The sequence below is a fragment of the Amblyomma mixtum genome, chromosome 10, assembly GCF_055824585.1.
Source record: "Amblyomma mixtum isolate Tamu chromosome 10, ASM5582458v1, whole genome shotgun sequence".
Lineage (NCBI taxonomy): Eukaryota > Metazoa > Arthropoda > Arachnida > Ixodida > Ixodidae > Amblyomma > Amblyomma mixtum.
In genome coordinates this window covers 127,293,813-127,316,956 of record NC_143021.1, presented here as the reverse complement: position 1 = coordinate 127,316,956, position 23,144 = coordinate 127,293,813, and the positions used below count along the sequence as shown (strand labels likewise).

Genomic DNA, 23,144 nt, shown 5'->3' with positions numbered 1-23,144 from the left:
GTGTTGCTATCTTGTGGGAAACGACTTTTCGCGTGTTGCACAAGACGTGACATATGATTTGCAACAATGCAGATTGGAAACACCGACACACAGAGCCAGCAAAGGCTATTGTTGTGTTTTTGCATCACAGTTTAGCTGTTTAAATACGGCGGAAGGCGCGTGGCGCCCATGTGGGTGATTTGTTACCAGAAAAAACTGCTGACGATTAAGTTACTTCCTAATGCGAAATTTCACCTCAGCTCATCAGCTGTTTAAGCTTTTCGATAGAATGAGGCAAAGGATTCGAGCAAGATATGTATGTACAATTACAGACAACTTCTTATTCTTCACAGATATTCCTTCTTCAAGAAACACTGCACTAACAGTTCTTGATTGTCATGAAGGAAGCTTTGTGAACGTAGAAATAGATGGATATAAGCTAGACTTGCTGCACCAATGCCTGGTTCTCAAAGACGAGGTCTGCGCAAGTATTTCACGAGGTTGTCACAGCTGTGTGCGTGTGCGTGTGTGTGTGTGTGTGGGGGGGGGGTATCTGTTGTTTCAGCCAGCGTCTTCGCCTCTGGGGACACGGTTGTTGCCACGCGCATCTCATCTTTCAGTCTTCCCTCTTATCTTTTAACTCTCCTCTATCTGTACGTAGCAGCGGTGGTGGGTCGGCTCGAGCCAGTCGGCGGACACGTGCCCTTTCCTTTTCATCCTTCTCTCAATCGCAAGAACTGTGGGAGCCGTTACGTGCGAGGGGAACGGGATGTTCTCCTGAATAAGTGGTAAGAAATTCCTGCTTGTATTTATACTGTGACGAAGACGAAGCTGGCAGTGGCGCGGGATTAAGCGTTATTAAGCGTGCAAGACACAACACTTTTAACATCGGTGGAATATCAGCATCTGAAATATTCATGGAGCAGGAAAATTTGTCCATCTCGGCAGCTAGAAGTATCTCTGACGAGGTTGCGCTGCCGCATCCCCCCTCTAAATTTCTATCTGCACAGATCTGGTTTGGCGCTATCTCCCCTCTGTGCATTTTGCCGTGAGCCTGAATCTATCGATCATTTTTGGCTCCATTGTCGTCGTTTCACCTCTTTGAGAAGAAGACTGCTGGAGTTGCCCTTACAGCAACTTGGCCTCAGTTTGAGCAGCCCACACTTGCTATCATTTGGTGCCACCACACTTGGGTTCAGCCACAGGTCTGTTTGTGATGCTCTTCAAAATTTCTTGTTGGAATCTCACCGACTACCTTGCTAACGCTTTCAGTATTTTCTTTTTATGCTTCATTTTTTTTTTCTTCGAATTATTCTCTTTTCTCTCTTTCTCTCTCTCTCCAATCCAATCTCCTTTATACATATATATATATATATATATATATATATATATATATATATATATATATATATATATATATATTATGATTATTATTATTATTATATATATTATATATATATATATATTGTCAGTCTTGGGTTCTTGCCGACGCCTACCCCGCACCTCCACCAGTGTCACGACCAGAGGAGCCACGAAGGTAGGCGTCGGCAAGAACCCAAGACTGGGAGCGGGAGCCTTCTTTTAATTATAGAGCCAGCTTCCACGACCCCAAACAGAACAAGCGCGCCGCGAGAGTCCACCGCCGCTTCGTCGTCGTCTTCGATTCAGCGCGGAGGCCGCGCGGCGCGTTAGGCGCGTGGCATTATTATTTGTTTTCAGTTTTGTTGATTTTTTTTTCATCCTCTCCGTGCCCTTCTTGTGGTAGACTCCCCCGGTGTTCCTCTCCCGTGTGCTTTCCTTTTGCCTTTACTACGTACAGGTGAATACCAACCTTTTCCACCCGATTCTTGGCCGATCCCCCAGAGTGGGTATGTGCCATTCTGTCGTAGGCTACAACAACAACAACGGAGCGCCCGCGCTAGGCCAGCGGCCATTAAATCATCTCATAGCCATGGTTCACCACGTCTCATTCTTCGGCTGGCCGCCGCGTAACATTTGGTGTGAGGTGCTGGGGTCCCTTCATCGCCATCCTGGTCACGGAGCTTCGGCGTCCTGGGCCTGCCGTGGACGTCGGCCGTGAGTACCTAGTCAGCGCAGCACGGCCGTGCCCCAGCCCGCCCGACCTGAACCGACCTCGACGCTCACCCCAGCCCCGTCCCCCGCCCGGACCACACTACACGACAACCCAAGACCCGACGGACCCAAGACCCCACCGACCCAAGACCCCACTGACCCAAACGTGAAGACACCGTCCCCCTGCCTCTGCCGTTCGGTGCGTCCAGAGACCTCGGCCGTCAGCTCCTGGCACCCTACGGCCCGGATGCTTCGTGGACCGGGACTCATTCTCTCATCTTTCTCATCGTGGCGGCCAGCACTGCACCATCTTCTACATATTGTTCGATCCTTCACTCAAGACCATCGCCATTTCGCCGTCTGTTCCTCACCGATCGGGACGATCGCTCGGAGGCCCCGGGTAGTGTGACGAAGACGAAGCTGGCAGTGGCGCGGGACGGAGCGCCCGCGCTAGGCCAGCGGCCATTAAATCATCTCATAGCCATGGTTCACCACGTCTCATTCTTCGGCTGGCCGCCGCGTAACAATATCTACATTTAAGACCCGACCCACCCTGCCACCCTGGCAAGTGGCAGCGTTTCTGGAACAATGTTGGCAATGCCAAAGCATGCAGCACACATTCTGTCACTATCGCCAAGTAGCTTAAAGCACAATTTAGGTGTCAACTGTTCCAAGGGGGCAGTTATGCACCTTCCATCCGCTTCAGGTGTCCACCGAGATGTGGGAGACAGATACCGCGCATTTTCTTTCCTCAAAAACCAATTCGCCAATTTGGAAGTTTTACCCTCTGATTTCCCCCTCTCTATTGGTTTCGCAGCTTTGAGAGACAGCTAGTGCGCATTTCCTTTCCCTAAAACAAATACTGAAGACAGTTTGGAAGTTCTAAAGTGTGCTTGACGAAAGCCTTGTGGACAACGCAATGCCGCTTCCGCGAACCGCGTGGCGCGGAATCACTGGGCCGCTTCGGACCCATGCGTCTCACTCACTCGGCTGCAACGAGATGTTTGGCGAAGGAGCGGCAGTATAGCTGCCACCGCCGACGCGCGCGCGCTCGTTCTACCGCTACTGTGTGACGACACGGTTGCTATGCACAACTGCGTCCCCCACTGGAGCGCCGGTTGCTAAGGAGGGGAGAAGGTTGCGCTTTTGCTTTCTTCTTTCCAAGCTCCCGCTCTACTTCTTTCGCAGCTTAAATGGTGTCCACTGCTGGTTACAGCGGACAACAGCGACGGCAACGGCGACGCCGCGAAACGGAGAAACGGGCGCCTAAGAGCAGCGCTCTAAAATGAGGGAATGGGATGGGGTGTCGCGAGCGACCGGCGCATGATTGAATACAGCATCCCCCATTGCGTGGTGCATGCACAATATTCTAACTTCCAAACATGCACAATACTCTAAACTTGTGATATGGTGGTGCATAAGGGAGGCAGACTGCCTGCAGATATTGGAGCACCCTTAATTTTTCATTTTGTGCGCCAGCTGCAAAGCATCATAAATTCAGGAAGTCCACGTTGTATATTTTTCTGGAAGCACCAGCGATGTGTTGTATACCTGTATTTGGTTAATGCTCTCGGTTAATGCTTTCATAATCGCTGGTATTAAGGAACGCCGTTATCTTTATATCAAGCCTTTCTGTACTATGTTGATCTTGGTTTGTGCGAAGCTATTCTGTACTCATTCTTTATATTTGCCTCGAATCAACCGTTTCCTCGACACTCGATGTGCTCCTTGAATACACCACGCTGAATGACCACTTACTCAGAACAGGATGCATTCATTCCATGGCAACGAGTACTCTAGGTTCACTTTTTGTACAACTTCAACTGAATTAATTTTGGTCCGACAAAACACGCCAAAGGAATCAAAGGAATGATTATTCACCTCCGCCCAGAGGAAAACCTCGGTAACGCGCCAGCATTTCGAAATTCGCGACAGTGAAGCCCAAAGAGTTGTCTGCCACTTGCTTTCAGCAACACGTGGATGCTCTAAAGTTCATTGGACGGCGCTAAACAATCCAAAATTCACTCCAGTGAAGCCGAAACAGCAAGAGTGACTAACCAACCGGTAGGTGCGCTATAATTGATTGAGGCTGCTGTGGTCTTTGCGAGTGTCCTCTCTTATTCATTCTTTGTCTCCTGCGTCGAGGCACTGATGCACCGCCGGCCTCCATGCAAAGAAGGTTTGCAGGCATAATTCTTTTGTCGACCACCTTGGAGCGAAGGCAAAGAATTAGAGTTCCTCCGCAAGTCAGCGTGGAACAAATGCTTCGCCACAGAGTTCCTGTGCTTTCAACGTGGAACAAAGGCTTCAAGGTGTAGTTCCACTTCCGGCCACCGTGAAATAAAGACTTCGAAACATAGTTCAACAGCCGGCCAGAGTAGAACAAAGGCCTCCAGACATAGTTCCTCAGCGCGCCACCATGGAACAAAGCGTTCGAGGCATAGGTCCTTCACAGGCCTCCGTGTAAAGGAGGTTTCAAGGCATACTCCCAACGCCGGCCAACATGGAAGAAAGGCTTCAAGGCATAGTTCCACCAATGGCCTCCATAGAAGAAAGGCTTCAGGTCAGTTCCTCCACTGGCTACCATGAAACAAAGACTCCAAAGCATGGTGCCTCCGCCGGCCACCTTTAAACTAATGCCTCGAGGAAATATCTTCCACCAGCCGCAGTGCAAGAAAGGCTTCGGGCCACCAGCCGCAGTTCAAGAAAGGCTTTGAGGCATAGTTCCACCGGCGGCCACTGGAAACGAAGGCTTCAATCATATTTCCCCTCCGGGCCACCATGGAACAAAGGCTTCGATGCATAGTTCCTCTAGCGGCCCCTGTGGTAGAAAGGATTTGAAGCAAGTTTCTCCACAGGTCACCGCAGAAGAAAGACTTCAAGGAACACTTCCTTCGTCTGCTACCGTATAAGAAAGGCTAGGTAGCATAGTTGCTCCGCTGGCCGCCAATAAACAAATGCGTCGAGGCGACTTCCTCCACTAGACGCCGTGCAAGAAAGGCTTCGAGGCATATTGCCTCTACAGGCAATCGTGGAGAAAGGTATCAAAACATAGCTCATCTGCCGGCCACCGTAGAACAAAGGCTTCGAGGCATAGTTTCACCAACGGCCATTCAAAAAAAGGCTTCTTGGCATATGTCCTCCACCGGCCACAATGAAAAGAATGCTTTGAGGCATGGTTCCTGCTCCGGCCACCGTGGAAGGAGGGCTTCGAGGCATAGATCCACCGCCGGTTACTCAATACGAAGGCTTCGACTCATAGTTCCTCTGCCGGCCAGCGTGGAGCAAAGGTATCCAGGCGTTGTTCCCCGGCCGCACTCTGTGGATAGGTTTGGAGGCATAGTTCCTCCGCCGGCCACTGTTGAAGAAAAACTTCAACCTATAGCTCCTCTGCCGACTGCCGTAGAACAAAAGCTTCGAGGCATAGTTCAACCGCAGGCCTCTGTGAAACTAAGCTTTCTTCCTCATTATTTGCTGTCGCAAAGTCTCATTGCTGTGCGTTACGGTTTTTCTCACTAACGTTCTGATGACATTGGCTACAGCGTACATTTGCGTAGAATTCGTGTAGTACAACTACCTTATTCCGATTAGATACTGATAAAGGATCTTCTTTCGTACCTGAAGAAGCTTCAATACATTCTGCTGGATTTCCATAGAAGCGTGTTCACCTTGCAGGTCAAGTGCCCCGAAATGTGAGACTCCATGGGTCCATAATTTATCAATTGCATCGAGAAATTCGGATGTCTCGGCCTCGATGAACACTGTGTCGTTTCTGTGCAAACAATGCAAATGCATTAAATTTGGTATTCAAATCACGTATAAAAAGAAACTGCAGAAATGTGTAGCATACGACTCCGATTATCATGACAGTACAAAGAAACACGCAAAGAGAGTAAAAAGCTCCCTTTCTCAATTTTTCAGTCGTATTTTAGAGATAAAGGCGACATTTACCTAGATAGCAACACAAAATTCGTTTCTCCTCATCATGCAAGCTGTCTTTAAAAACTTTATTGGCTTGTGGTTTGCTGGAGGTCCTTGCAATGCACATTAAAATAAAAGCTTCGGTCCTCATATCTCGTCCATAGCGCTATGGATATCTTTTGTGTTCCCTTGTGTCCCGCAGAAAGCGTACAATTTGAATTGGCAAGGCTAGGGTCCAAAATGAATGAAATTGAGCTTTTGACTAATCGCACATCGAGTCACACACGAATTAATAGTATTCTTGAGGGAGGTCATTAATTTTTGCAATAGTGGTAAATTAGATATATTTTTTCTCGCCCACTAGTTGCAGCAACTCTTTTCGGCAGTTGGTCCATATCAACACAACCTCAGCAGGACAAGCTGGAATACCCTATAGCACACAAAAGCTCCGAATCTTTCTTCATTAGAGCTTTTTTAGAAAGTTGTTTTTTGAGAGTGTGTGAAGGTATCTTTATTTCGTTAAAAAACATAAGCCGGCACTAAAATCTTGGCAAAAGGTTCTGGCTCTTTAACAGGGTGTCCAGGATAAATTTAGCCAAGGGGTAAGAAATAACATATTTGAGGTAGGCCAGGGAAACCACTTACATACAGCTACCAGCCGGCATGCGCATGTAGGCAATTTTTATATTTGTATTAATTAAGGAGTAATTACGATAATTTTTCTAAATGCCTGAATATTCACTTTAGACGGCTGATGGGAATAGCAAAGTTGGGGAAACATTCAGAAACCTTCGTTCTATTTATTTGAGATAAAGAAAGCCTCCCATGTATAATTTCCTAGTTCGAAAGAAAGTCCGCAAAGTACAAAAAAATACGTGACAAGCGCACTCGCGCGCCACGAATGTGCTGCTTTTAATCCTGGCTTCAGTGAACGAAATGAGCTGCTGGTATGGTGCGAGGACCGCACTGCTCCGGCAGGCCGATATGTCGACGGTGGCTGCGACGCCCGTGGGAGCGATGCATGGATGGAAAAAACATTATTGTTGACAAATTTAAAGTGTTCTTGACCCTTACGAGTCACTGGATGCAGTGGTTGATCCTTTGTACAGGATGCCGCACTTGACTGCTGCCATCGTGGCTCGGCGCAAAAGAAATCGTTGCGCTTCCTCGCCCTCGCTGGCCAGCAAGTGCTCCCACTGCCTCACACTCGGGTTGTTTATTCTTTGCTCTAAGTGTGCCTTAGGGCAGGTCCCTGTGATGTATTGTAGTGTAGGTTTACACTAACATCACGGACATTCGTCTGCATATTGTGTAGAGAAAATCTTGGGTAGTATGTGCAGGTGTGTGTAGGTACCGGTTTGTAGTCTTCGCAGTCTACCGCCTCTTCTTTGGTAAGTATTTTGTGTGGGGCTGGGTGGCGTTTGCGCTGACCCCTGTAATGATCGAGTATATCTGAGTACGTGGGGGTAACACCGTCAAAGGTCCCCGTGGTGCAAAGTTTTGAGCCTGCTCAGTAGACGTATCCTCGAGCTAACTCATCTGCTGCCACGTTGCCCCTCATCCCCTCATGTCCGGGAACCCACACTATACTATGTTTAGTGTTTTTGTGTCTTCTCGTCGCGTGTAGAATATGATTGGTGATGCTGTCGATCCTCCCTCTTGTGTAGTTTCTGCATGCTTGTTTTGAGTCCGTCACTGCAGTGAGGTTGTGTCCTGTTGCGTTGCCGTGCCATATAGCCAGAGCAATGGCGGCTTCTTCAGATGCTTCTATGTTTGGGTTATTTATCGTTGCGCTGGTTATTTCGTCCCCTCCTTCGTCTTTTACAACGGCGATCGTTTTGCGTTGGCATCGGTACTTTGCTGCGTCCGTGTAGACTACGTTGGGATTGTCGCTGAGTTCCCTGCTGAGTGCTCGGTCTCTGGCTTGCGTCTTTCAGGATGTATATTGGGATCAATGTGTCAGGGTATGGGTCTTACCGGGATGTTGTTTCTGTCTTTATTATTAGTCTGTTCCTTGTCTCTTTGTGTGCCCAGACGTAGCCGTAGTTTCTCCAGTAGGTGTGTTCCCGTTCTGGTTAGAGTTAGTCGGCCTAATTGCGCACTACGTTGCGCTTCTCGTAGGTCGCCGAAGGTTTTCGATACTCCCAGGGCCATTAGTTTTTCGTTTGGTGTGGACATTGCAAGTTTGAGGGCCGTTTTGTACGTTTTGCGTAGTATGGTGTCTATTTGTAGAGCCTCTTGCTTGTTTAGTTCGTGGTAGGGGAAGCTGTACGTTACCCTGCTCGTGACTAGGCTGTCTATGAGTCTTAGGGTGCCCTCTTCTCATCCATATCTTTTTACTGCTGACACTTCGCGCGATTCAGGCGATTCTTAATAGAGCCGATGGTTTTGCTGCATCGTCCTGTGTTTTGCTGCCACATTCAAAGTACCCTGACTTCCGTTTTGTCAGGTACTGTCTCGTTTCTGTGTTTCAGGGTGATTTGGGAGTCGTATTTTTGTGTACCTTTTTTGATTCTTACATATTCTGATTTTTCTACTTAGCACGATAATCCTCTGGCCCTGGCCTATTGTTCAGTATGGTCGATCGCTTTTTGTAGCCGCACTTCTTTAGCTGCTAGTGACCTTGTGGTTGTCCATATTGTTATGTCATCTGCATACATTGCGTAGCTGATGTTTTCTATTTTGTCGAGTACTTTCGTGAGTCCTATCATCGCTATGTTGAATAGCAGCGGCGATATTACTGAGCCTTGCGGGGTACCCTTGTTTGGCACCGTGAAGCCCTCCGATTTTGTATTTCCGATGCCTATCGTAGCCGTTCGTTCCGTCAAAAAGGCTTTAACAATACAAAAGGCTCCGTTTCCACTGTTTATGTTATTGAGACCTTCCATGATGGTCGCATGTCCCACGTTGTCGAAGGCTCCCTTTATGTCGAGCTCTAGCACTATGTGTTTGCCGCTTCTTGGTATTTCAGTGAAGACATCCTCCTTTAATTGTAGGAGTACGTTTTGCGTGAACAGTCCCCTTCTGAATCCAAACATGGCATCAGGGTAATATCCCTTGTCCTCCATGTAGTTTGTGATCATTTCATTAATCACTCTCTCGTGTATCTTCCCTAGACAGGATGTTAAGGAGTTTAGTCTTAGGTTTTCTATTTGGAGCCTGTTACCCGGCTTGGGTTTAATAATTAACTCTGCATATTTTGTCTTCCGCCGGCAATATTCCTTTTTCTCAGATAGCGTTTAGATACTTGGTAAGCTCGGCGATCGCAGCGTCTCTCATGGTTCTAGCGTGCGAGCGAGTGTGCAAGCCTGACATCATGGAGAAAAAAAAAACTACGAGGAAGCGTGACGTCACGCACTCAGTCTCTGCAAGCCATCCTACAGCTACAACCATAGAGACTTGTGCTACGAATATAAGCAAATCGGAACTAATGGGTGGAGTATAGCATGAGACATAAACGATCATTTGCCGTGTTTTGTATTACTAGTCACTTTACACGCAGAAACCCTCCTGAGGTAACGAAGTATCGAATAATAGACGACAAATTACTCACGAAATTCTTTTCTTTAGTTGAGGGTATAAACTGGGCCAGTGTGTACGACTGTAATGACTCTAATGAAGCATATGAGAGTCTTTACAGCAAGTTAGAGGTGTGTTATGATGTTGTGTTTCCTGTGTTAAGCACGCGAAAAATAAGGAAGGAATAAAAAACCATGGATTATTGCTGCACATTACAGAAGAGTAAGGGGAAAAAAATAGAATGTACTATACTTTTATTGCTACACGGCACTTGAACCTTGTCAAGGATTCTAAAAGGGTCCGCCATAAACTTAAGGAAAGCTAAAGAAAATTGTTATCAAAGCTTCTTTTGCCGCCATCATAAAAACGCAAAAAAATATGAGAAATAGTGACCAAACTCACGAGCAGAAAGACTGTAATGACACCTTAGAACAGGTGGAGATAAATGGATATTTGATAGCAGGGCACTGCTTGGCTAACACAATGAATGACTATTTGATACAATCAGGGAAAGCCGACAACTGTACCGCAGGCAGTAGACAACCGAGAAGACACTTAAGTTTCATGCCGAATTCGCTTGTTTTCCATCATGTTTTACCGGAAGACACTGAACATTTCCTTAGTAAAATAAAAAGTGATGTTTCCGCTGGGTATGATGAAATTAAGGCCGAACCGATTAGGTATCTGTGTCAATTGTTAAAAAATGTGCTCGCATATAATATTAACTTAATGTTTGATACTGGTGTTTTTGCTGACCAATTAAAAATAGCAAAGGTTGTACCGATATACAAGTCAGGAGACAGAAATGCTCTTACAAACTTCCGGCCAAAATCAGTATTACTTGTTTTAACAAAACATTTCGAGTGGGCTAGTAATGATTGTATAACAAAGTTCTTAGAGAAATATAGTATTATATGTAACTCCCAATTCGGCTTTCAAAAATCGAAATCCGCTGAACAAGCGCAACTACACGTTAAGGAGGAAATTATACAGGGTATTGAAAATAAGGATTATATATTAGAGCTGTTCCTTGAATTGAAAAAAGCCTTTGACTTTGTTAGTCACAGCATACTGCTTCATAAGCTGGAATGCTATGGAGTACTTGCAACTTCATTCAAATTATCAAAAGATTACCTTGAGAAACGCTTCCAATTTACGAAAGTGAATAATTATTCCACTACTTGGTTAAGCGTAACAAATGCAGTAGCGCAAGGATCAATATTAGGACCTATGCTCTTTTTATTATACATCAATGACACTACTGCAATTGCCAACACTCCGGATATAGTTATGCTTGCGGACGTTACCAACCTATTTTTTTCTGCACGGACTAAACTCAAAACAGAAGGAATGAATAATCGTTATCTACACACACTTTCTGAATGGTTAAATGAAAACTGTCTACAGTTAAACACCTGTAAAACAAAATATATCATATTTTCTCCTTCAAACAAACGCGACCACACGTGATGCAAATTATGTATGAAAGAACGAGCATTCAGCAAACAACCGCTCAGAAATTCCCAAGAGTTTGGTTCCAGGACACGCTGTCATGGACATGTCACGTAAACCACTTGGCCACCGATATAGCCCATCGATCGGATGCGTTAGAAAAATTTCCACAATGATACCTTTATGGTTAAAAAAATCTCTTTATTACACTTTAATTTATCCGAAGCTTTCCGACTGTTCATTAGTTTGGGGCACCACTACTCGGCATAACTACAATAAACTGGTGGCATTACAAAAGCGAGTGTTACGTATTTTTGAAAAAAAAAATATGCAGGAGATATCTGTGAATTACGCACTGGGGAGGTATTTGTGAAGCATGACATGATCATTGCCAATCAAATACGCTTGTATAAAATAATTCACCATATACACGTGACACACATATACAAAGATATCGGCGTAGCAGTTGATCACCGGTACGGTTTCAGGCATCACACAAGGAGACTTCCGAAAGATAAAACAGTCTACGGTAACAGTCATTGACATACCAAGCAATCAGTATTCTAAATAAACACTAAGGCTTAATGAATTTGACAGGCAGCCCTGCTAAATCTATAACTGCGCAGCATTCCTTAGAAAAATTCATGGAGCTTGCAGTCTCATCAGTTTTGTCATCAAGCCAGAATTGATGACCATCCATAGTCTGTATTGGTTTTATGTTGCTTTCTTTCTTTGCTCACTCGATTGTGTACCAAATGTATGATTGTATTAATGAATACTTTGATACGTGTTTGAACACATGTTTTGAAGGCCAGAGTTGGCTTTCTTCCGTTTTCTGTTTTTCATTTGATGTGATTCCGCATATGAATGCTGATTTCTTGTCTTTTAAACCTGATTGCTGGCTTTTGTTTTATTGTGTTGTTAACTTGCATCTTGTTATTTATAAATCCACTCCTGTAACAGTCCCAAGAAGGAACTAACAGTATGTTCAAATAATAATAATAATAAATTAGAAAGAATGAACAGAACTTTCCTTGTGGAAACCGCATGCGTTATGTAGATTGCTCCATACCGTTTTTATTATACTATGAGCTTTTTTTCTGATTTATTGTTTTTCTGTTGTTGTTTTTACGAAGTGCGTACTGCTGCAACAATTCTCACTGAATACCTGTAATGCGCTAAAAATTCTTACGAAGTTTGTCTGGACATATGAGTTTTTTCGTTAACTGTGTATATGTGTAGCTTTGCTTGCATTTTTTTCTTTCTATGTGAAGTGCACCTTTTTGCAACGCTGTACGAACAAAACAGGGGCTGAGATATCGTCAGGCTATATTAGCCTTTTGTCTCTGCCTTCACAGAAAATGCCTTGAAATAAAATGTTTTTGATTGATTGATTGATTGATTGATTGATTGATTGATCAGTAGCCGTCTAACACGTCATCTCTCATAGCATGGGTCACTTTGGGACGTTAATCCCCATAAGTAGTAAAACAAGACTAAAAAACATGAATCGGGAGACAGCGCAGCTCTAAATATAACCAACCTTTTTATGCACAATTTATTTTTTGCAAACGTTCACTAGGAACAGCCGGAAATATCTTAAGAGGATGATGAAGATGAAAGGCTGATGATGATGATTACGTTAAAAGGATATGCTTCAAAACATAGAGTGTATAATAACTGCCCTTCAGCGCGACTTCTCCGTCATGTTGTTTTCAATGTGTTTATATCTTTACCACCTAGCCCCAAGCACTTTTTTGCTAACGTACGAGGTTTCAGTCTGAGAAAAGGAATAAACTATAACGACAATATGTTTACACTCATATGCATCAAAATTTATCGCCGAAACGGCACAAAAACTTGTCTATATTTTACTGATGAGGCAATGTGATTATTGAAGTGAAAAAAAAAAGATTAATCTTGAATATTTTTTTTATTTAGAGTATCAAGGTGTTCGTTAAATTAAGAAACGCATTTAAAACATGATGATTTTGGCTGTTTTGTCGCTGCAGTGAAACCACGGTGCGTCGGTTGCTGCTAATAGGCGAGCGGCCGCGCACACAAAGTTATGTGCACAGGAAATTGCATGGTGTGAGGGCAGATGTTACCCCACAATGATCATTACACGAAGAGGCGGGAGTTTCGCATTACTCTTAGAAGCAGCGAAAATTTTGTAGTTCTAAGCCATGTTTTTTTTTTTGCCCACTGTTTACAGCAGCAGAAATGTAAATGTCTACAGATGTTTCACGGTAAGTGAAGCTTCGGGGATGAGTCAAGGCAGCAGTTTCTTGACTGTTATGAGGCGTCACATTATCAGTTGTTTACTGTCGCTCGCCTTAAATGCCCTTCGAGAACAAACAGATGTCGATTTAAATATCCTGCCACAAAGGGCGCCTTCACAGCTATAACCTGGATGAATTCTACCGTTAGGCGTGCTTTCAGTTTCCTGATTTTTTAGCGGCAATATATCCTTATCGGCACAATATCTCCCAGTGAATTTTAAACCCATCACTATATATGCTTGCATGCAGCGGTATATTAATCACTCGTACTAATAGATGAATTCTTCACATCGATGAAGGCCATCAAATTCTGCAAACCTCGTGTCCTGCTTTTTGAATCTTCTAGAGAAAAGGAATAAACCGTTGAAAGAGACAATAACAATTTAATGCAATTGTTTAACAGTACAAATATTTTAAAGCGATAGCATCCAATATTTTCCAGATATTTTTAAAGCTGCCATAAACCACAATTGAATAAACAACGGTTTTTAACAGGCGCTGAGCCGAACAAGCAATATTATGAACAATGTTTTATTGCTTATCAATTTCTATAAAGTCTACATTACTTAGGCAGAGGGTAAAAGTATCGATTTCTTTATTCGGCATCCAAGTTCTTCTCCTCGAAGGCTTTGCGAAGTTGGCGCAGTCATATTTTCTTATCCAAGAAAGGCGATAAAAATATATATTACTTCGCAGGTAATCGTTTCTGCAATCTATTCTTAAACGTTTGCAAAATTTGCTTATAGCATTTGGAAAAGAGCGCGTAAATTTATCATGAAAACCATTCTGCTGTCACTACAAAAATCTTCTACAAAAGTTATCAAGTCGTCAAATGCACCTGATTGCAGCGAAGAAAATTGCTAACGAAATTCCAAACCAATTCCTTGAATTTATTTTTGGCCAGTCTCAACCAAAGTAGCCAAACATTCGGTGCACGTAATACGGTAAATGCATCTTTATGATTATGAATTGTTTGCGCTTCGGGAGGTTTCTCCTCGACAAAAACACTTATTATTTCTTTGTTTCTTATCTATCAGGCAATTACGCTTAAATTACTACGCCAATATCGGATGGTAATCCGAAACAAATTGCGTTATCTAACCTCGAATCGCCCCGTTGCGGCATGTATGTCTAGAGAGCGCCGATCCGAGTTGAGTGCCTCTTACAGATGTGTACAATAAACGTCGGCACAGAAACGAAAGGAATGTGTGCCTGTTTGAAATTCGTGACGCTTTTTGCGACTGTACCATGATCGAATAGAATTATTATTCTTTGTCAATATCAACACGAAAGTTTAGGAATTCTCTCCTTATTACGATTTTGGAACGGATCAAAGATGCTGAGCTTTCCCTCCCACCATACCTTCCTTGTCAAATGCCGTAGATTTTCAAAAATTTCCATTTATTAGTCTTATCAGGGCGTCTAAAAATATAAATGGGTATAACAGTGCACCATTTTTCTTTCAGATATTCAAGCACTGAATGGCGTCTGCCTTCACTTCAAGTTATAATTAATTTCTATATTAAGCAGAACTTTTTGCTGGGCTAGTTGGTTCATTGTGATTAGAGTGAAAACAGCGCGGAAGAAGCCCGAAGGCGAAACGAAGAAGGGACAGGAAAGAGCGCTGAACTGGCAACTGAATTTTATTGAGCGAAACTCGGACAATATATAGGAAGGCAGTGGCAAAGATAATAGATGCAGTCAACGTCACATAGTGTAAAGAGCCATAAAAGCGAAAGAAACATAACAGGGTGATTAAGAAGAACTTCTTGTTGGGCGAGTTGGTGCATACTGTTGCAGGTACGAATTGCGCACAAAAGACACACACAGGAAAAACACGAGGGAGACTGAAAGAGCGCAAACTATCAACTGGTTTTTATTTTATTCAGTGCCGCTTGATAGGCAGTGTGCACACGTGCCTACAAAAAGGGGAAGGAAAGGATAAGGAGGCAAATCAACCCTGCGCGACAATCCGTCAAAAACGCTCCAAAAAATTCTTTTCCGCGTTGTACAATGAAACGGAGGTGTCACTCACACATTTATCAGCTCTTGCCTTGATGTGGTATGCCTCTAGAAGTTCACGGGAAACTTTGTCATTACTCCTGCCCAGAATTCTGATATTATTCAGCAGTGGCTCACAACCGGTGCATGCAATGCAATGAGCAGGAAAATTTGCTCCTTCTCTATTCCTAATTGAACGCTGATGCTCCCCTGCGCGTTCATTCACGCAGCGTCCTGTCTTCAAGTTATAGTTTCAGTCTCCATCGTGTTTTTCCTGTGTGTGTCTTTTGTGCGCAATTCGTACCTACAATAACAGGGTGAACAGGCTAAAAGTCAACTGAATCAAACAAGGGATGAAAACAAAAAGAGATACACTTGTTGACTATTAACAGTGAAAGTAACAAGGTGTAAAGAGCCACAAAAAAGGAAAAAACATCAATAGCTGGTAACAAGGATAAAACCGATAAAAACTGACGAAATGAAATTGTGAAAGGAATAAAAACTGGCTGAATATGACATCGTAGGGCTAAAAAAAAATTGCACAGACCTTAACAATAAAACGATGAAACCGAAAATACTGAAAGATTGAAACACACATAGTCAGCAATAAAAACTTAGCAATGTAGTTCTAAAAAGGCAAGTTCACTTCCGTACAATGATTTTGACGCGTCACTGAAACATTCCAAGCCCCTTCTTTTTATAAAGGAGGCTTCCTTTAACTCCCGGGCTACGCTGTCTCTACTTCTATATAGAAAGACAGTTTCGCGTAAACGAGGCATGCATTTGCATTCTTTGCAATGAAGCGCGAGATTAGAGCCAGTGCCTTTTTCAAGTGAACGCTCGTGTTCCCTTAAACGTTCGTTCAAGCACCTTCCGGTTTGTCCAATATAAACTTTGTCGCAAGTAAGTGGAATCTGGTAGATCACCCCTTCCCTGCACCTGACGAACATGTTGGCGTGCTTTACGCCACGGGTTTGCTCACTTTGTTTCTCGTTATTAATCCGATTACACAACGTAGATAACTTGCAAGGGGCAGAAAACACTATGGGAATCATATTTATTGGCGACTTTTTTCAAATTATGCGCTACACGGTGGGAATACGGGACTACGGCTGGTCTCACCCTCTTATCACACTAAACCAACTAGCCAAGCAAAAAGTTCTGCTTGACTACCTTTCTTATACAGTGGGCCCTTCGTTATGTGTTTCTTCTCCTACGGCACAATTGGATGCCCTCGTCAACAACATCACATGGTGAACCTGCCGGGCCAGGTACATCACGTTCTGCATGAAGAAGGGATTGGTACCCTGTGACCTCAACGTCCTCTTCGGTGCAGTCCGGCCTTCTTTTGGCCACGTAAAGAGGATATGTAGAATTTTACGATCTGATCTGTCGAGGCAAGTTCGACTCTTTTATGACGGTTTGCGTGTAGCATGTTACAGCCATCATCCCGATTGGGTAGCTGAGAAGAAGTTTCGCGAATATAAACGACGTGCAGCTCAGGCTATAGAGTTCCGGTGGTGCCACATCTTGAACCACACTCCTAAGGCATCTGGCAAGAAACAGAGAAGCGGAGTCGTGAAGGTGCTGGGGCATGTTCAGATTACAGATGAAGTCAACAGGGTTCTTGAGAAGGGACCGAAGTTCAGCCTCGAACCTGCGGTTAGGGCACACGAGCACCTGTCACTGAATAGGTGTATTGCTGGGAAAGCGTCCCCGGACAATCGTGAGCGCTGCTTGCTGGACGGAGTGGATGCTCTGTCAAGAACAGTATCGAAGAAGTCCCCAAGCGACCGGTCTGGAGTCAACGCCGTCGTCACATTTTTCTAGGTAAGACATCTGCGGTTGCTACAATTTGACAATGAAGGAGGGTTTGTGGTGGTGCCGCCCGGAATCTACAAAGAAAAGACCCGCTGTGCGGTGGATAAGAACTTCACTCTAACGAGCCTCAAGCCCAGTAAAGGGAAATCGCGAACTGTCACCCTCTGCAAAAACTTGGAATTCGAACAGTTGGCAAATTCTATAAGTGCAAAGAAAAGACTCTTACCATGTTTTTCACTGCTAAGACTCGTAAAGAGGAGGTTCCTTTCCGGTGTATTGTTAGTGAGCGCTCCGCTTACCAAAGGCTTATTAGCCAATACCTGCTAAAGCATTTAAACTCGCTTGTCATTGAGGATCCCTTCGGAACAAAGAACTCGAAGGAAATTATAGCGTTCTTTCAATCCTGCAAAAGAATTGGTAGCGTGTTTTCGGTAGATCCCAAGGACCTTTTCTATTCTATTCCACACAAAGATCTGTTCTCAGCTGTTCAGTCTTGTATTGAAAAGAAAGGTGTTTTATTTCAAAATTCAGCGGGTATTTCAATGGAGAGTTTTCTATCTTTGTTGGAATCCTTAGATGAAATTCTGGATGCGTTTAAAGAACTCAGTCATGGTTTGGGATACACTAGTGAATTGCCACAGAACAAGTTACAGTTTTTGGACTTGGAACTCTCCTTGGAACGAGACAGATTCTGTTGGATGTACAAACCTCGAAGTCAAAAAGAGCTCTTGTCCTACGAGTCGGCTCACTCAAAAACAGTGAAACGAGCCATAGCCACTTCAGGATTAGGATCTGCTCTAATGAAATCATGTGAGCATTGCATGCAAGAAAGTTTCCAACTGCAGGCCGCACGGTTACTACAGGCAGGTTTTCCGCATTCAGTGATATCGGCAGTGACTGAAGCTTTGATTCAGAAAGTTAAATGCACGAAGAAAAATGTTACTAAGGGAAGCGACAAGAGGGTGAGACCAGCCGTAGTTCCGTATTCCCACAATGTAGCACATAATTTAAAAAAGTCGCCAATAAATATAAGATTCCCGTAGTGTTTTCTGCCCCTTGCAAGCTAGCTACGTTGTGTAATAGGATTAATAACGAGAAACCAAGTGAGCAAACCAGTGGCGTAAACCACGCCAACATGTTCGTCAGGTATAGGGAAGGGGTGATCTACCAGATTTCACTTACTTGCGACAAAGTTTATATTGGACAAACCGGGAGGTGCTTGAACGAACGTTTAAGGGAACACGAGCGTTCACTTGAAAAAGGCACTGGCTCTAATCTCGCGCTTCATTGCAAAGAATGGAAATGCATGCCTCGTTTACGCGAAACTGTCGTTCTAGAATCTAGATAGAAGTAGAGACAGCGTAGCCCGGGAGTTAAAGGAAGCCTTCTTTATAAAAAGAAAGGGCTTGGAATGTGTCAGTGACGCGTCAAAATCATTGTACGGGAGTGAACATGACTTTTTAGAACTACATTGCTAATTTTGTATTGCTGACTATGTGTGTTTCAATCTTTCAGTATTTTCGGTTTCATCGTTTTATTGTTAAGGTCTGTGCAATTTTTTTTAGCCCTACGATGTCATATTCAGCCAGTTTTTATTCCTTTCACAATTTCATTTCGTCAGTTTTTATCGGTTTTATCTTTGTTACCCGCTATTGATGTTTTATCCGTTTTTATGGCTCTTTACACGTTGTTACTTTCACTGTTCATAGTCATCAAGTGTATCTCTTTTTGTTATCATCCCTTGTTTGATTCAGTTGACTTTTAGCCTGTTCACCCTGTTATGTTTCCCTTTTATGGCTCTTTACACCATGTGAAGTTGACTGCACCTGATTATCTTTGCCACTGCCTTCCTATATATTGTCCGAGTTTCGCTCAATAAAATTCAGTTGCCAGTTCAGCGCTCTTTCCTGTCCCTTCTTCGTTTCGCCTTCGGGCTTCTTCCGCGCTGTTTTCACTCTAATCACAATTCTATATTAAAGCCGGGCATACATGACATTTAAATTACCCTGTTCATGGTTATTAACTCATTTTAGTACAGAACTCATACAAATTACCCATTTCGCTTACAGGGGAGAGAATGAAACACCCAGAGTGGTTTTGTTCATCTTTGTTGCCTGCTGGAGGAAGTGCTGGAATCCGGCTCTGTAGGGTTCAGTGACGCCATTGTTTTCTTCGTCGTAGAGAGACTCGAAGAAAAGGAAGTCGCACAGTCCGTCCTCCGGAACCAGGCTGTGGGCAGTGAACCTGCTACTCACGGTGCACAGCAGTGGAGCAGCGAGCATTGGGTCTGAGCCTGCGAGTAGAGCAGCACTTGGTTGCCCACTGGTATTATTCACCGCAGCCAAATCACGCAAGAATAATCACTCGTTTTTAATCTGCTGATGTCATCGCCGCGGTGCTGCGATGATTTTCAACAAAACAGGGAACCAAAACATCCTGTACTATGGCCTTCTCCGCAGTATGAAAGTACGTTTCACTAACTGGAGTACTCATGAGGAGTTCCACACTTCTAATGCAGCATCCTACTCAGACCAAAGCTTCTAAAAACCGCTTGCACTACGCAGTGCAAGAGAGATTCGGAAGTGGAACTGAGGTCGAGGAATACTGCGGTCGGAGTAAGTAAGTTTAGGGGGGTTTAATGTTACAAAGTGACTGAGGCTATGAGGGACACCCTAGTGAAAGTCTCCGGAAATTGCGACCACCTGAGATTCTTTAACGTGCATTGACATCGCACAGCACACGGGCCTCTAGAATTTCACCTGCATCGAAATTCGGCCGTTGCGGTCGCCGTAAGAAAAGCATGAATGTTCTCTTCAAGGGCTGAGACGAAGGCAGTTACTTTGTCAGTCGCCGAGCTTTTTTGCCGAAACCAATTCTTTTCTTGATAATACACATATCTATTTTCAGCAAACGATATTATTACAACGAAACAGCGCGAAAACATGGGACTACAAAAAGGAATAGCACAGACAAAGCGCTGTTGCACATATTATTGTTGTCTATGTACTGTCGTATATATTGTCGCTTTGGTAATAATCGACTGCTGGTCAACAGCGGCGTAGCTCAGGGCGTGCGCCTCTAGAACACTTCCACACACAGACTTCCTGCTCTTCTTGATAGGCGCTTTCGTCTGCACGAGCGGTGGCGTCATTCTCCGCCCTCCTCCGAAGGCATCGGCCCGATGCCGCCACGAACGCAGGAGTGGTTTCGAGAAGAGTTAGTGCGTCCTTTTGTAGTAGGGCTTCAGGCGAACCACGTGAACCACCTCGGGGCGGGGGTGGCGTCGAGATTTCTGACTCTCGTGAGAAACGACTTCTTAATTCAGAGCTCCAAGGCGTCGCACAATTCGGTAAGGACCGAAATAGCGGCACAACAGCTCTTCACTTAGGCGGCGTCGTCGGACTGGGGACCAAACCCAGAGAAGATCAATCGAGAGGTATTCAGAAAGCCGCCTCTGTAGGTTGTAGCGCTGTGCGTCCTGGTCCTGTTGGTCCTGAATGCGAAGCCGTCCGAGTTGGCGGGCAGCTTCGGCGCGTTGTAAGAAGGATGCAACGTCGTCAAGGAGAGCATGGCACTGAGTGTTGTCGTCCACTGACGGCCATAAACAGGCTAAACGGCGTCATGTTGATGGTTTTTTGTACGGCTGTAATATACGCGAACGTTAAATAGGGCAGGACGTCGTCCCAGGTCTTATGTTCCACGTCCACGTACATGGAAAGCGTGTCTGCGAGCGTCTTGTGTAGACGCTCCGTCAGTCCGTTAGTTTGGGGATGATAAGACGCCTTCCTAGGGTGACTGGTGTGACTGAAAGCTAGCATATGGTGCAAGAACTCGCAGAAAAAGGCAGCTCCCCTGTCCGTAATCAAAATTTGTGCAGCACCATGACCTAAGACGATTTGATACGCAAATAACTGTACTTCGAGGGCGGTGGTAATCGGAAGCGATGCTGTCTCTGCATAACGCGTTAGATAATCAGTGGCTACGATTATCCACCCTTTTTCGGAGCCTGATGTAGGGAAGGGACCGAGCAAGTCCATGTCGACTTGTTGAAACGCTTGGGAATGGTGGTGGTGGTGGTGAAATACCTATATACTCAAAGAGAGTTTGAAGATCAGAAAACCCTGCTTCGAAGGGGGCTTAATGAGCTTGAGGAATCCGCCTGGCTTCACGGGCGGAACTTTACGGAGCTGGCAAACCCGGCAAGTGCGGACCTAATGTGCGACGTCATGACCCAAACGAGACCATATTACTTCTCTTTAATTCTGTTTCGTGTTCTAATACCCCCAAGGTGCCCGGAAGCTGGTTCGTCATGGCAGGCGCGAATAATTTCATTGCATAGGGTCACGGGGACGACCAGCAAGTATGGTCTAGTGTTGGCACCGAATTTCTTCTTGAAGAGAACACCGTTACGTATACAGAGAGACGACAAAGCGCGCCTGAAGGCTTTAGGAACTCTGCTGCTGGTACCTTCAATATAATGAATGACGTAGCGAAGATCGGAGTCGGCGCGTTGATGCTCGGCGAAATCGTTGGTACGTATTGCACTCAGGAATACTTCATCGTCGTCAGCAGCGTCATCCGGAGCTGGTTGCACAGGAGCACGAGATAAGCAGTCTGCGTCTGCGTGTGGGATTGTATTTGTAAAGGACGGTAATATCGAACTCTTGAAGTCGAAGGCTCCATCTAGCTAGGCGCCCTCAAGGATCCTTGAGATTGGTCAGCCAGCATAGTGCGTGATGATCGATCACTACTTTGAAGGAACGGCCATAAAGTTACGGTCTGAACTTCGAAACTGCCCGCACGATGGCGACGCATTCTTTTTCAGAGGCAGAGTAGTTGGCTTCTGTCGTGGAGAGTGCGCGGCTGGCATAGGCGATGACACGTTGTTGGTGCTGGTGAATTCAACGTTACTCGCATCTGTGTGGACCCTTGTGTCAGCAAGCTAATCAAAGTTCGCCAGCACGGGGGCTGACTGCAGGCGGCGTTGAAGCTCTTGAAATGCCTTCTGCTGCGGTGGTGCCACTTGAACGGTATATGCGCGTTTTTTTAGATCAGCAAGGGGTGAAGCAATTTTAGAGAAATTCTCCGCGAAGCGTCGGTACTACGCGCATAGCCCGAGGAAGCGAAGAAATTCTTTTTGGCCAGGCGGCAGCGGAAAATGGGCAAAGCCGGATGTTTTTCCGGGATCTGGAAGGACCCCTTCTTGGTTCACGACATGGCCTAAAAACTTTAACTCTTCATACGCAAAATGACATTTTTCGGCTTTTAGAGCAAGGCCTGATGACGTTACGGCCTGAAATACCTCCTCGAGGCAACGAAGGTGCTCCTCGAAAGACGGCGCAAAAAAGACGATGTCGTACAGGTAGGCCAGACAAGTTTGCTACTTCAAATCCGCAAGAACGGTGTCCATGAGTCTTTGGAGAGTGGCGGGTACCGAACAAAGACCAAATGGCATCACTCGAAACTCGTACCACTCGTCTGGAGTGATGAATGCCATCTTTCCGCGGTTTTTTTCGTCTACCTCAATTTGCCAATATCCAGACTTTAAGTCGATGGAGGAGCAATATCTGGTGTTGCATAAGCGATCCAAGGTGTCGTCAATTCTGGACAGCGGATACACATCCTTTTTAGCGATGTTGTTTAACCGACGGTAGTCAACGCAGAAACGTAAGGTGCCGGCCACGGGTTCCTAGAAGGGCGAATAACGTCATTTGCGAGCATTTCTTTCACCTATGTGCTAATGGCCTCACGTTCTTTGGTAGGCACTCAATAAAGTGACTGTCGGACTGGCGGAACATTTTCGAGTGTAATGCGATGTTTCGCAAGATGCGTCCGCGCGACGCGTGGCCAGGACACGAAGGCACCACGGTAACGACTGAGCAGTTCTCGCACTTTGTCTCGCTGCTCGAGTGGCAGGTTTGGGTCAGTGCCATACTTAACACTAGCAAGCCCATCGGGTTCAGTTGTTGAAGCTGTTGTTAAACTGTGCAAACACCTAGTTTCACTAAGAGCGTCACTTTACGCCACAGGCACCACCTTTCGAAGGTTTTGGCATTCGTCGAGGAAGTTGGCGAAAATAACGTTGACCTTACTATC

The 23,144-nt window shown here is 45.0% G+C and overlaps 1 protein-coding gene across 1 annotated transcript in view; it reads right to left on the bottom strand.

Annotated features, from left to right (window-relative positions):
- LOC149326905 (uncharacterized) overlaps positions 1 to 23,144 on the bottom strand; it is a 209,541-nt gene that overhangs the window by 132,135 nt on the left and 54,262 nt on the right. The window lies entirely within an intron of this gene.